Source organism: Amblyomma maculatum, chromosome 2 (genome assembly GCF_055883805.1).
Source record: "Amblyomma maculatum isolate TAMU_Amacu chromosome 2, ASM5588380v1, whole genome shotgun sequence".
NCBI lineage: Eukaryota > Metazoa > Arthropoda > Arachnida > Ixodida > Ixodidae > Amblyomma > Amblyomma maculatum.
The window spans coordinates 91,306,310-91,317,473 of record NC_139345.1 but is presented as its reverse complement, the minus strand read 5'-3'; positions in this window follow the sequence as shown (position 1 = coordinate 91,317,473).

The following is an 11,164-nucleotide window of genomic DNA, read 5'->3' as shown; positions in this document are numbered from 1 at the left end:
AATTTCACTTTTACACACACACAAAAAAAAAAGATATCCTTGAGGATGTCATTAGATGCTATTATGAGCAGCTGATTGAGGCTGACTTGCAGGGTGTATTGGTGCCCTCAGTTCTCTTTCTTTTCCTTTTTTTTTTTTACCCTACAGCTCTATGGCGCTGAGAATCGCCGTAGACGCGGGAGCATAGCGTGATAATTCGTCTGCCGTGCCTGCCCCTCCGCGCTGAAAATCGAAGTCTGGAGTAGTCCTTCAAACCACAGATCCCGTGGATGGTTGCGCTGGCATTCGGTGCATTAAGTGTGGTGGTTGGTAGCGCTCAGGAGTAAAAAAAAAAAAACAATTGAGGAATCAATCTGGAACGGGTAAAGTAGTTCCTACGTTTAATTTTCTTCCTTTCTTCAATACTTCCCGCGCTACGTTGAAGTTCTAGTGAGTACGGTGAAGTAACGCGCACACTCCTGAAGGAGAAATTAGAAAATCTGCCCGATAAATTCTGCCCGAAACAAGGAGGAAATCTAACGTCGGGTAGGCAGTCAAAGTGCGGAAATTTTTGGCGAGAATCGGAGGCGTCATTTCTTCCGTATATACTCGAAGCGAGAAATGATCGAAGAGCGATATTGGACTATGTCCGTTCGAAGTTGACAGCCATGTGTCCATCATACCAGAGCCTCTCTTAAAGACGAAACGCATAGGGGCATCAACGCGTTATTCTCCCCAAGGGCTAACTCTTCGCATTAACAGCTAAGTGACGCGGTTTGTCCCGTTTTACCTTTTTTTTTTTTTGCTCGGAGCGCACAGCTGCTTTCTCTTGTTCGTGGCATACGTAATAACTTCTACTCCACCACTGAAACCGATCAGGTTTTAAATAGACTGGCCTCGTTATCGCGGCACCGTCAAAGCATTTTCACCCTGCCTTGAGTACGTCCAAAAATACACCACCGTGCGTCGAGGACGGGCAACCATTCGAGAGGGTGGTTCCGTGCTACGTACGCGCCTCACAGCGATCACTAAAAAGAGGATGCTAAATACGGAGAATTCACTCGACGATCTATCATTCAGCTCTTTCATATACATATAACATACATCTCAGTGGAAAATAGTTGAGCAACAATACAGACGTTTCCTCTTGGAAAGCAGAAATCGTATGCTGGATCGTCTGATGTCACTGTGAAACATTTAGCTCTGTGCGGTGCGAAGAGGAAATTTTTTTTGTTTTCTCTATATTACACGCAGATCGAAGCACAACAATAGTATTTGTAATCTTAGTCTTGGCAAACTGTTTGAAACCACACCATGCATCCAAATAACTGTATGAGCAAGGATTATAATAACTGGACCATGGTATGTTCAACAAACCATTTGAGTAGAAGCTAAAATGTGGGACATCATATGTTCCACGGAAAAGCAATTCGGTGCCAGGAACAACTTTTAAGAACTTTATTGAAACTATCGTAAATTATGTATATTTCTTGTCTGAACTCATCACGAAATCAAAATTCAGAGCACCGTATGAAACCTTTAACATGTACTTCGCACCTGGGGAGTGTTGTAAGCATGTGGAACAAGTGTAGACCTGCTATGCTTCGGTGCTTAGCTCATAAAATTCGGTAGTTTTTTTTTTTTTTTCTTTTTTTTTTTTGCCGCTCGTGGAGATTCATTCACATGGGGAAGAGAGGGTGGAGAGGGTGGAGAGGACAGCACAAGGACGCGAAAAAATACCAGCACGCCTAAAAACAGACAGCACACAGAAAAACAGCGGACACAAAGGAAAAAAAGCAATAACACATGATGTTTTTCTTGTGTGTGTACCTGTAATTGCCCACCATTCGCTCCCTCGCTGTTGTGGATGCCAAGGGTGCACTATAACAATTGCAGAAGCCCTGCTAGGAAATAAGTTGTCGTCCCAAAAGAAAAGCGGATCTTGAAGGATAAAATGACTTTCCCGGATCTGCATTGTGCAGAAGCGGTCACTATGCTGCTTATAGAATAAAATATAACGTTAGCTTCCATGATATCTCTGAATGCCTGGCTGCGGGGTACGCTTTCCGCTTATGATCGAAAAAGTCTGCACCGCTCATCTATCAGTAACAGTCCTGGACCAACGCAAGAGAGTTTACGCGGTTTTTTAGCAGTTGTTTCGTTATGCTGAACTCATCATTTGCCGGATCATTGTCATTGGGCCAGTCACACAGTTTGCTTCCGCGCCAGATATGCAGGCTTTTGTCTAACTTATTGTCAACTTTCAGTGCATCTGTTCTAGCAAGTCTTTGCATTGAGTCCTAAATGTTCCACATGCGCATATGTTGGCATCCCGTAGCTGCTAAAAAACGTGTACAGGAAAATACCATTTGAACGAACGTCACTTTAACGGAGTATTCAGTTGTACGATCTTTATTAAGTTCCCCCGCCGAAGCTCCATTGAACGCTCTGCAAACACCCTTCATTTTAACGAAATTCAATTGTTGCTCATTTCAGTTCTACGAACATTTTCTATAGCGTCATCGTGTGTCTCCCACGTCATACTGAGCACTTCCACCAGAACAACGTGCACTTTTTCCTGAATATTTGTACGTTGAGAAACATATTTTATTAGCGCGTGACTAAAACCGGCCGTCATTTAGCTCTACGTTTACCTGGCTATCTAAACAAGCTTGTATTCAGCGGACTCACCAGCTAGCTTTGCATGCCTAATTGAATCCACAGTTATAACCACCCCTAGCCACAACTTCAGCCCTACAAGAGCCTTTTAGCTCCAAGAAAGGCATACGTATGCATGCTGGTTATTCGTGATCGGCTAAAGGATGATCTGCTTGGAGGAAATTAATGCCTCTGCTGCCCAGCAGACCGCGGTGCCGGACGAGGTTGGAGCTTGCAAACAGTGACTGAGGCCAACCCTACTGAAAAAATTGTATGAGGCAATAACCTCACATTTTCTCACACAGTCTCAATCAAATCACGTAAGAAATCACTTAAAAGTCGCACATAATTCTGTAAGATCTCATAGTTTCTTGTACATTGACATAAATTATGGAAGATATTTTATGATAATGATGTGCACCGTATGAGGGTCAATGTGATTCGATGAGGTTGTGTAAGGTTATTGCTCCGTAGAACTTTTCGTTTTTCAGTAGGGAATAACACTGCAGTCCTAAGTTCAATAGTGGTGAAAAAGGCTACTGCATTACGAGTAGAATATTTAGCGCAAAACGGCTTCTTGGGGCTATTAGAAATACGCTTTCACGCACTTATTTCAGTTCAGTGAACTTTCTCTTCAACAAACATTTTCCTAAGGTCCCTTGAATTTCGTTCAAGTGAAGTTTTACTGTATATATGTAAAAAACGTTGCCGGAGAAGACCTGGGTTCCAGCGGGGACGACTCGTTCACATAAGGTCAAGACAATATGTCAGCTAAGAAATCTGTGATTTGGTGTAGTCTTGCTATTCAATTCACAAGCTTGAAATTTACTAAATACAATTTTCGGACTCAACTCAAGCTTCGGTTTTAAGGTGTCATTACTTTACAATTCGCCGTCCCTTCAAGAGAGCCATGCTTTACTCTACGGCCTTGTATGAACAAGGGTACTTTAGAATTTGTCATTGATCATATCGACGAAGGGACGAACTATGCATCAGCGAGCCATAGTTGTTAATGCCTTTCGGTATAAAGATAAAGTGGTCATTCAGCTGAAGCGAAATCACCATTTATTGAATATCTTGAAAGAAATGAAGAGCGGTGTCTTACCGGCGTCGGATAAAGGGTCAGATTTTCAGACTAGATTCATTTGATAAATAGGGTGTATGCTCGTAAGGAGCAGCATGGCTTTGCAGTCTTTTGTTTGCCCAGGCGTTGGCAGCACCAGGTCCTTCGTTCCCTTCTGTGCCGTGAGAAGGTTTGATAAATCCGTATTGTGTGTGATCACAATGCTTGTAAAGCGGAACTTGTAAGTTTGTAATGGTGTGCTACTGAGAGTTACCTTCGATGAGGAAGTCGATATAAAGTGTATGTCCGAAAAGTAATGCAATTTTATCGGTAGAAAAGAAGTTATTCGAGCTACCATTACAAACGCCTAAAATTCATTGAAGTAGTCCTCTTTGGCATCTACATATCTTTGCCAGCAATTCTGCCACGGACTGTACGCATCCTGGAAGGCATCGACAGGAACCTCGTTTAGGGCCTTTGCCATGGTGGTTTGGATCGCTTCAGTATTCACAAACGGACTCCTTTCACGGCGCTCTTGACTCTTGGGAACAGAAAGCAGTCTACCGGAGCCAGGTCAAGACTATAAAGGGGCTGTGCCAACGCCGACAAGTTGTGCTTGACCAGAAACCCCCTCCGTTAATGACCTTCACTGATGACCTTCATGCGTCCCTAGACTCTGGATTCATAACAGATAGCCTATCCTTAGATTTCTCAAAAACCTTTCATAAAGTTAGTCATTCTCTTCTGCTTTTTTAACTGAGTCACCTTAAGCTTGATCCTAACATACTCAATTGGATTCGTGCCTTTCTTAGTAACAGCACCCAGTTCGTCTGTGTAAACAATTACGACTCACAATCAGCCCCTGTGTATTCAGGCGTGCCACAAGAATCGGTTCTTGGGCCATTATTATTTTTGATCTACATAAATGACTTGCCTCTGAACATCTCATCTAATATCTGCTTGTTTGCCGACGACTGCGTGATTTATAGAGTAATTAGTAACACGAATGACATTGAATGCCTGCAAACTGATTTATACAAAATATATGACTGGTGCCAATCATGGAAGATGGAATAAACACATCTAAATGCAAATGCATGTGTGTCACTCGTAGCCACCAAACAGATCCAGACTGCTTTCTTAAAAGTACTCGTCTCGAATCGGTATCATCCTACAAATACCTTGGCATTAGCATATCTTATAATCTTTCTTGGAATTTTCACATCAAGCACATCACTTCGAAGGCTAACCGCATGCTTGGGTATGCCTGCAGAAATTTCTCTTCATTGTTCCAGTGTCCAGCAACGAACAAGCAGCGTGGAAGCAAGAAGAACAAGAGCGTTTATTCGCGATTGCATGCTGGTATTTATAGCCTACAAGCAGCTGCATGATAACGGCCAGAGCGCATGCGCGACTGATACATTACATCTTCCTCGGTGTAATCTTTAAAAGTCTGAGAGCACAATACGCGACACTTGTTGGAAATTCTGGTCGTAGTGAAGACGATTGGGCTGTCTCTTTTGTCGGGTGGATCGCCTTGGCACAAATTGAGTGGGCTGTATTGTAGACTGCGACGCTTCCACGTTTTCCTGGGAAATGTCTTCGCTGCCAGAGTCATCTTCCGTTAAGTCGCTTCGGAATGGCTCACGTGTGGCTAGAAGATGTTGTCGGTTGCGTCGAAGTACTTTGTTGTCCTCTGTAAGGACGCGATAGGACCTTGGTGCTACCAGGCCCATGACTCGAGCCTTGCAGTCCCATGCATTCCCTCGTACTCTTACAACTGCATCTTTTTTTAGTTCAGGCAGATTTTTCCCTTTTGAGGGCCTTTGCTGGCGTGGTTGACGCCGGGACTTCTGTTGACTGGAGCATGACACGAAGTCTGGTAGCCAAGTGCGTAACTTTCTGCCTTGAAGAAGCTCTTCAGGGGACCGCCCTTCGGCTAGTGGAGTCGAGCGATAACCGAGAAGGCCCAACCAGAAGTCCTCGTTGAGTTCGCCAGTCTTCTTCATTATTCTTTTCACAATTTGGACTCCCTTCTCGGCGAGGCCATTGGACCGTGGGAATCGTGGACTGGACGTGACATGCTTGAAGTCGTATCTAGAGGCGAACAAAGCAAATTCATGTGATGAAAACTGAGGACCGTTGTCGGTGCAGACTTCCAACAGAATGTGCAAAAATTGAGCTAAGCTTAGCAATGACAGTGCATGTCGTTGTGTCAGTAAGCTTTTCGACTTCAGGGAAGTTTGAAAACGCATCGAACACGCACAGGTAGGAGTTTCCGCCGTACATAAAGATGTCAACACCCACCCTGTACCATGCATGGCCTGGGATCGGCCTAAGCAGCACTGGTTCGGTTTCTTTTTGATATTTTTGACAAACAGAACAGGTCTTCACCATGGTTTCAATGTCTGTATTCAGTCTCGGCCAGAATACCAAGCGACGGGCCCTCGCTTTGCACTTATTTATGCCTAAGTGACCTTCATGAATACGACCCAGTATTTCAGCTCTCATATTCTTCGGAATGACGACCTTTGTCCCCTTCATAATAATACCCTTAACTTCTGATAACTCAGGACCAAAAGGTTTCATCGAGCCTTCAATTTCTTCTCCATTCCTTAGTTGCCGCAACACTGTTTGCAAGTCTGGGTCAGAGGCTGTCGCTTCTGCCAGTCGATCAAACATTTTCTTGCTCACCAGCTCTAAAGTCACGCTCACTGCATGACTGCATGAACGTCGACGTCTTCAGTGAAGTCATCACGTTCGCTTGGAACGGCTGGCGATGATTTTGAAAGCATATCGGCCAGGAACAGCTGTTTGCCTGGAACAAAGTGAAGAACGTAATCGTATCTTAGCAAGCGCAGGAAAAATCGTTGCAGTCTTGGTGGCATGTCACCAATAGCTTTCGAAGCAATTGCTATCAACGGTCTGTGGTTTGTTTCGATGGCGAACTTGCGGCCGTAAACGAAATGAAAAAATTTTTCACAGCCGAAAGTAATGGCCATTGCTTCTTTCTCGATTTGCGCGTATCTTTGTTCTGCCTCCGTCATTGTGCGTGATGCATAGGCGACCGACCGCCAACTACCACCGTAGTTCTGAAGAAGGGCAGCACCAATCCCATTTTTCGAAGCATGGGCAACGACCTTGGTCCATAGAGAAAGAGTCTCTTTAGCAGGATCGAAAATGGCTAGCAAAGGAGGACCACTCAGTGCGTCACAGACAGCTTGCCATTCCTTACAGTGGTTTGCAGACCATTCAAAAAGGGCGTCTTTTTTAATGAGGCTTCGTAGAAGCGTCGTCCTTTCCGCTAGATGCGGTATATACTTTCCGAAGTAGTTCACTACCCCGAGCATTCTGTGAACGCCGGCTTTGTCCTTTGGCTGAGGCATTTCACTTAATTTCACTTATTCCTTCTTTGTTTATGATGTCACCCAAAAAGTCAATTTCCGTGACACCGAATTTGCATTTCGCCGCATTGAGCGTCAGGCCGGCCTTTTTGGCTAGTTGCAAGGCTGTGCGGAGGCGAGTATCGTGCTCTTCCCTTGTTCTCCCCCATATCAATATGTCATCGACACAGATTCGGACCCCTGGAGCCTGGTCGAATATTTCATTCATAGTTCTCTGGAAAACCTCAGGCGCCGAAGAAATGCCGAAGGGAAGTCGCAAGAAACGGTAGCGTCCGAAGGGTGTTCCGATTGTGCATACCTTTGATGTAGCTTCATCTAAGGGGATTTGGTGGAACCCCGAATGCGCGTCGATGCGAGAGAAAATGGAGGCCCCGGCATTCTCAGCCTCAATGTCATCTCGCTTAGGCATTTGATAATGTTCTCGCTTTAGGCACTCGTTAATTCGTCTGGGGTCAATACATATGCGCAGTTTTCCATCCTTTTTTCTTGATGCAATAAACGGACTCACCCAATCAGTGGGTTCGGTGACTTTGGCCACGATGCCAGCCCGCTCCATCCGATCCAACTCTTCTCGCAGGGGCTCGAGCAACGCCAAGGGCACCCGTCGCACCGGCTGGACTACCGGTGTTGCATCCTCGCGCAGAACCATGTGGTAAGGGCGTGCTAGGCAGCGGATGCCCTGAAACAACTCGGGAAATTCCTTAACCACTTGGTCAGTGCTGTTCGTGTGCACAGTGTTCACAGAACGCGACAACAGACCTAACGCTTCACTTACAGACAGTCCCAATATGGCCTGGTTGCCCTTTTTTACAATGAAGAAGTCGAAGTACCCACTTTGATCGTTCACAACCACTTGGAGCGTAGCCGCGCCGATGTGCTTTATAACGTCACCGGTGTATGAGCGGAGGACGGAGGACGGAGGGGCTTGCTCTTAAACCAGACTTCGCTTTGAGCCTTTGAAAAACGGAGTAAGGCAATAAATTCGCTTGCGAGCCTGTGTCTACTTTCAGAGACACTACTTGGGAATCCACTCTCGCGTGAATGACCCAATCAGCTCTGTTGCCAAAGCAGACGTCGAGTATTTCAAAACCTTCCTGCTCGCCGCGTACTTCGCTTACTTGAGACACTTTTTTGCAACAGGCCGAAAAATGGTTAGCGCCATGGCACCGGAAGCATGTTTTGCCGAACGCTGGGCATCTGCCGCGTTCGTGGACACGGTTGCACTTGGAGCATTTGAACTGCCGGCGTGTTTTTATACGAGCAACTTCCTGTTCTCGTTGAGCCTCGTCCTGCTCTGAACATTCTGCACACTGTTCACAGGCTGAAAAGTTGCCTTGCTAGCGCGTTTCAATTCGTGCTACTTGCTTTTCCGCTTGAGCCCATGTATTGTTCTGTTCGGCGCATACCTCTTCAGCCTTGCAAATTTCCTCCGCCCTCAGTAAAGTAAGGTCCTTAACTTTCAGCATCTTTTCGCGCAATTTCGGATTATTTGTGCCAAAGACAACCTGGTCCCTGACCATGGAGTCACTCAAGGTTCCAAAATTGCAGCTTCGTGCAAGTCTCTTCAAGTCCCGTGAAAAGCGCTCGAAGGGTTCGCCCGCAGCTTGCGTTCTTGAACGAAAGACATAGCGTTCGTACACTTCGTTTTGCTGCTCTTTGCAGTATTCCTCGAACTTCTTTGTAACAGTTTGATAATCTTCCTTGCTTTCGTTCTCCGAAAACAAAAAGTTGTTGAATACCTCTAGGGCGTCTTCCCCGGCTACGGTGAGCAGCAGTGCGGTTTTGGCTCCTTCCGTCCGTGGCTCTTTCGTCGACTCAGTGGCCTGCAGGAACAGCTCGAACCGCTGCTTGAAGAGGCTCCAGTTCTTCGCGGTGCTACCGGACAGCACCAGCGGCTGCGGTGGCTTCACTAAATCCATCGTGCAGTGCACAGTGACACCACCGCTCCGATCAGCGCGTTACTGCATACGTGAACGATATATCCCACTTCTGACACCATGTTCTAGTGTCCAACAACGAACAAGCAGCGTGGAAGCAAGAAGAAGAGCGTTTATTCGCGATTGCATGCTGGTATTTATAGCCTACAAGCGGCTGCATGATAACGGCCAGAGCGCATGCGCGTCTGATACATTACATTCATTGCCACCTTCATTGAAAATGTTATTGTACGCCACACTTATCCGTCCGCAACTCGAGTATGCATCCTCCATCTGGGACCCCGGTAATATCACATTAGTAAATGAACTAGAGGCTGTGCAGAATCGAAGCGCCCTTTTCATAGTTGGAAATTATCATCGGGCAGCAAGTGTTACGCTTATGAAATCTAACCTCCAGCTTCAATCACTATCTACGTGCCGTAAACTTTCACGCATTTGTTTTTTCCACAAGCTATACTACCACTACGCGCAGTTGAAGGCTACCTGTATAAAAGAGCCATCTTTCATCTCGCCTCGCATCGACCACATTCAAAAAGTTGCTGTTCCCCACCTGTTTTATTTCCTTCCTTCCTAAAGCATGCAATGACTGGAACCATCTTCCGCAGGCAGTTACTTGCATCATTGACCCTTCGAGTTGGAGAGCTGCATTAATCACACTGTTGGAATTTGATTAATCCCAAATTGTTTCACGAATTTATTTTGGATGTTTTTGTTTGTTGCTTTTCGTTGACTCATGTATACTATACGGTGGTGGTAAAAACTTCCAACAGATGCAGGGTAGGCGTCAACCTACCCACCTACACGACGGCCTGGAGCCCTTGGACCCGGGCGGCGTGTTCGGCCAGTCGGATTACAGCTAGCTGAGTCTGAGGGTGTGAGCTCAACAGTAGAGTCTCACAAAATTCTTCCGTTTTTGTCTGTTCATTTATATATTTTATTTCTGGACACGTCCATATCATATGTACCAGATCCGCCTTATCCTGACATAGTTTGCACCTATCTGAGAATTGCTCCGGGTACCACTGTCTTAAAATAGCTGGATTCCTTTTTGTTGAATTTCGTTTTGAGCTAATTTCAATAGTATCGTTTTGTGTCACGCTTCCTCTTGTACTTGATTTTCTTTTGTTTCACTACTCCCGCCCCCTGTGTAGTGCTACAACCCTTAGGGTACAATAAATAAAATGAAATGAAATAAGCATAGAGAAGTGTGGCTGGGACGGTTGTCGTGGTGCAACTCCCATGTATCGGCGATCTCTTTTTTCGCTCGAAGGGCCCTTTTTCAGTCTCTCGAGCACATTCATCTGATAGACAGTGTTGATTGCGTCTCCTTTGGGTACAAATTCGTTGTCAACTACACCATTGGCGTCAAAGAAGACCATTGGCATTGTTTTCATTTTTGCAGGCTCATCGTTGTCTTCATGAGGCGAAGAGCTTTGATGCGTACCATTCGGAACTCTGGAGCTTCGCTGTGCTATGATATTTGGAATTTGGCGCTATGAGAATAGGACAAAAGAGAGATTTCCCACAGACAGGCACAGATTCTTGGGAGTAATTATTGACCAACGACTATCTTGGTCGAAACATGTTACTATGGTGAAGAAAAGGCTAATTAATTTTTGCCATGTACTTCGTTACATAGCTGGTATCAAATGGGGTCCAACTGAGCGCTCCTTAATACGGCTTTACGAGACTCTGTTTGTTGGCTACATCCGGTACAGTCTTCCAGTACTCTCTAGTATGAGCATTTCATGCTTGCGGACTTTCGAGAGCGTACAATCGCAGGCACTGAAAATATGTCTTGGACTGCCTAGATGCACATCTAACAAAGGCACAATTGAAGAGGCACATGCTCGCCCAATATCCATATACTTGTCACACGAACCACTTCGTGTATATTTACGAGCACTTACAAGACACAGTTTTCACCCACTCAGCAAGATTCTGGATGAGAGGCCGGACTGCAGTTTTACAACTGCACTCCGCTGCCATCAGTCGCAAGTACCGACAGGATATGCCCTCCCATATCGTCCCGCCCAACCACCATGGACGATGGATAAACTTTGGTGCACCTTCGTGTTCCCGGAATACTAAAGAAATCAGTGGTGCCAATTAGTGGACTCAAA